Source organism: Lolium perenne, chromosome 5 (genome assembly GCF_019359855.2).
Source record: "Lolium perenne isolate Kyuss_39 chromosome 5, Kyuss_2.0, whole genome shotgun sequence".
Classification (NCBI taxonomy): Eukaryota; Viridiplantae; Streptophyta; class Magnoliopsida; order Poales; family Poaceae; genus Lolium; species Lolium perenne.
The window spans coordinates 49,996,411-50,001,362 of NC_067248.2; positions in this window are offsets into that span (position 1 = coordinate 49,996,411).

The window sequence follows — 4,952 nt, forward strand, 5'->3', positions numbered from 1 at the left end:
GCATATCCATGTAAGCCATAGTAGCTTCATCATGAAGTTGTCATGATTTGATGGATAAAATTATGAGTGAAATTGTTCATCACATTAAAATTTACTAATAATAAAATATGGAATACTTGTCATGTGATGATCAACTTCAAAGTGCGAACCTCAAGGTTATTGGTATTTGACCAACAAGCCTATAAGTTATTGATGTTGAAGTATTTTCTGAAATATGAGGAAAGTCGAAAGAGAAACTACAAAAAGATTTTGGCAGAAAGAAAGAAAAGACTAGAAAGTCTAGCTCATGTGTATATAGATGATATACATGTTATGAATGTATTCTTTGATTGGTCACACAATGGAATTCTTGGATATTTGTACCATATTGGTTGGTATGAGATGTCATACAACACAATGCAATAACATAATACAATGGCCTAAGTGATTGACAAGGAAGGTGGTAATAATGCACGCCTGGAACAAAATAAAGTGTTATTGTGTTCATCGTTGGCATTCTACCTAGCTTTTTAGATTTATCATAAAGAACTTAATAATTGTTATTTTGCTCTAGTCAAATGAAAACAATGAGTTGTTCAAATTATGACCATACTCCATGTACAATGGATAAGTTATTATAAATCTTAATGGTGAAATACACATGCATAACACTGACGCTAAAATGCCATAAGGCAAATGAGTTGAATTCCACATATTTGTGGAACCGCCATTTAGGTCATGTTAGAAAGGAACGCATGGAGAAACTCCATGCAAATGGATTTTTGGAGTTATTTGATTTTTGAATCGTTTGGCACTTACAAATATTTTCTAAAGAAAATGACTGAAATACCGTTCATACACCAAGAGTTGAACAGACAACTAACTTAGTGGAAACATACATGATGATGTATGTGGTTCATTGGGCATAGTTGTGTCGGAAGATTCTTCTACTTCATGAAAACTTCCAACGATGAATTGAGTGTATATATATGGATATATGTATTCGACAAGGAAGAAGTCTGAAACATTTAAATAGATTCAAATAAAATTTAGCATGAAGTGGAAATTATCATAATAGAAAAGTCAAATATCTATGATTGGATCATGATGGAAATATTTGAATTGCGAGTTTTAGCAAACATCTAAGAGAGTTACAAAATTGTTCCTCAACTCACGTTTTTCGGAACACCATAGTTATGATGGAGTATTCGAGAGATGTATCCAAACCTTGTTGGATTAATGATGAGATAAAATAAAATCATGCCATTATATTTTTGTGAATGAGAGTGGATTTGGTGTTCAGGGGGGTACGTGAGCACGTCCTAGCTGCCGTTGGATCAACGTTGAGATTCATTTTCTGGCTCACGGCGAGCATACGGCGTGAGTACCTCTTTCTCTCTGAGAAAACGCTGCCCCACCATGTGCATCCTCTTATTCCGCTCGTCCCCATCGTCTAGCATAATTGCGGCAATAATTGCACCAGCGCCCGGGCGTCCAAGCCAGCCGACAAAAATTCCCCAAATCATCTTCCTCCCCAGACGCGGCAGACGGCATGGGCGCTGCAGCTGCGTCGACCACGCAGTGGACGGGAGCGGGTGGAGCTCCCTCGATGAGTGCCCACTGCCCAGCCGTGGCCACCCTTGACGCCAGACCGATGGCGGCGGCTTCCCCCGGCGCGTTCCCGGCGGCGGAGGACACGGTGGCGGGCTCCCCTGGCACATTCCCGGCGGCGGAGGACTTCTCCCCATGCGCGTGTCGGAAGCGGCGGGCTCCCTCGACGCCAGCCCGATGGTGGCGGGCTCCCCCGGCGCGTTCCTGGCGGCGAGGGTCCTGATCCTGCGGCGCGCGGCCTTCCTGTCGGCGTCGAGGCCTTTGAGAAGGTCGGCGAAGCTCAGACGCGCGTCCCCGAGCCTGCCCTGCGTGGCGGCGAGCGCGGTGAAGGGCTCGTGGTAGTAGGCGGCGAGGAGGCCGTGGGACCAGGCCACGAATTTCACCGGACACGGCAGAGCTTGCGGGCGAGGCTTTTCCTTGCTCCTCCACCTCGGCGCTCCTTCCGCAGGCAGGAGGCAAGATCCGACGGGGGACGGCGGGAAGGGACGGACCATCGCCCACACGCTGCAGCACATCGACGCCGTCGAGCATCCATCTCGAAAAGGTTCCAAATCGATTCAAACAAAAATCGAGTCAGCGCTTGAAGCGGTTCAGGCATCAGGCGTGAGTGGATTCTGCTAAAAAAAATGCACGCGGCGTGGGTCCTATTCCATGGAGCGATTCTCTACTCTCTCCAAATTTGTCTCTCCGATTCACAGTACTTAGTAAATCTCCAACGATTTAGGACCGGCGACTTCCATATAAATCAGCAGTTCATCACCGCTCGTTGGAGAAATCCGTCTGTGCCACGAACGGAATCGCAAATCGCAGCAGCTCGAGGTTGCGGCCATGGCGGACACCGCGAGTTGTCCTTCCTCGTCTCCTACCTCCGACCGGTCGCGTCATGGCAGAGGGATGTTGTGGCGAAGCCGGTCGAACTTCTCTATCGCTCGAGCCGGTCGAATGGGGAGGAGCAGGTGACCTGAGCAGCGCGAGCTTGACCGCTCATGGCCAGGCCCTCGTCGCGTTGTGCAGCACTAATTGATGTTGCTTGCGCCTTTCGATTTTGGGCAGCGGGCGGCGAGCTTGGGCAGAGCGGAGTCGTTTTTGTCTCTAGCGATTAGGAGAACTTTTCCTGTAACCAGCGCGGGACACAAGGTATCAGTACGAATCAACTTTTTTAAGGATTACCTGCTGTGTTATCACTTCACGGACGACAGACGCCGTTAGACACGTGTCGATCATTGCATGCGTGCTCACGTACCCATGTGATCACCGAGCTTCATCCGTTTTGTGAATTATGCTTTAGAGAATATCGCTTTTACACTAAATAGAGCATCATCATAATCTGTTGAAATGACACCATACGAGTTATGGCATGGGTATAAACCCTAATAGTCCTTTCTTAAATTTTGGTATGTATAGCATAAGTAAATGAGTTTACAACCAAAATCGGATGAATGTCTTTGTTGGTTATCCCAAAGAACAAATTGGGAATTCTTTCCACTATGAAGTGAAAGACAAAGTATTTGTCGATGTCCGTGCCCGGCTGCCAAAGGTTGGGGGCGGTGGTGGCGCGCCCATGGACTCCCCTTCGGGCGGAGGCGGGGTCTTTCAGGGGCGGCGATGGTGGACGGCGGGTCTAGGGGTGGTGGCCTTCGGCTACATCACCTGGATCATGGCGGGGGACGCTGAGGGTGTGGCGGAACTCGGCGGTGCGGAAGGGCATCAGCGGGACCGGGCCGCAGTGGCAAGGTATATGGTCGCGAGGAGGTGGCAATGAGGCTCAGCCTGGCTATCCTGGCGCGCAGCAGCTGGCCGTCTCCGCGTCGTGGGCGTGCGTAGCTGCTATCCCGACGGCTGCCGACCTCCACCGGCCGAATTGGAGGAAGAAGATGGACCGTGGTTCCCAGTCATGGCGGCGGTGTGGGGGCCGTCCGTTCCGGCTTTCATGGTGGTGGTCCTAGGGTTCTTCTTTTGCGAAGATGAAGACATTCCGGATGCTGATCTTTCTTCATCTAGCCAGGGTGATGAGTTCCGGAAGGCTCCGATAGCGAATGAAACAGTGCATCTTTTGCCTAGAGTTCACAGGTTCGGGTGGTATTCGGTCGCACGCACTGATACGTCTCCAACGTATCGATAATTTCTTATGTTCCATGCTACTTTATTGATGATACCTACATGTTTTATGCACATTATATGTCATATTTATGCATTTTCTGGAACTAACCTATTAACAAGATGCCGAAGAGCCGATTCTTTGTTTCTGCTGTTTTTGGTTTCAGAAATCCTAGTAAAGAAATATTCTCAGAATTGGACGAAACTTTCGCCCAGGGTCCTATTTTTGCACGAAGCTTCCAGAAGACCGAAGAGATAACGAAGTGGGGCCACGAGGCGGCCAGAGGGTAGGGCGGCGCGGCCCAGGCCTTGGCCGCGCCGACCTAGCCTCTGGGCCCCTCGTGTGGCCCCCCGCGTTGACCCTCCGCCTACTTAAAGCTTCCGTCGCGAAACCCCCAGTACCGAGAGCCACGATACGGAAAACCTTACTGAGACGCCGCCGCCGCGAATCCCATCTCGGGGGATTCGAGATCGCCTCCGGCACCCTGCCGGAGAGGGATTCATCTCCGGAGGACTCTACACCGCCATGGTCGCCTCCGGAGTGATGAGTGAGTAGTTCACCCCTGGACCATGGGTCCATAGCAGTAGCTAGATGGTCGTCTTCTCCTTGTTGTGCTTCATTGTTGGATCTTGTGAGCTGCCTAACATGATCAAGATCATCTATCTGTAATTCTATATGTTGTGTTTGTCGGGATCCGATGGATAGAGAGTACTATGATTATGGTGATTATCAATCTATTGTTCATGTGTTGTTTATGATCTTGCATGCTCTCCGTTACTAGTAGAGGCTCTGGCCAAGTTTTTACTCTTAACTCCAAGAGGGAGTATTTATGCTCGATAGTGGGTTCATGCCTCCATTGAATCTGGGACAGTGACAGAAAGTTCTAAGGTTGTGGATGTGCTGTTGCCACTAGGGATAAAACATTGATGCTATGTCTAAGGATGTAGTTGTTGATTACATTACGCACCATACTTAATGCAATTGTCTGTTGCTTTGCAACTTAATACTGGAGGGGGTTCGGATGATAACCTGAAGGTGGACTTTTTAGGCATAGATGCAGTTGGATGGCGGTCTATGTACTTTGTCGTAATGCCCTGATTAAATCTCACTATATTTATCATATCATGTATATGCATTGTTATGCCTTTCTCTATTTGTCAATTGCCCGACTGTAATTTGTTCACCCAACATGCTTTTATCTTATGGGAGAGACACCTCTAGTGAACTGTGGACCCCGGTCCTATTCTTTACATAGCATACAATC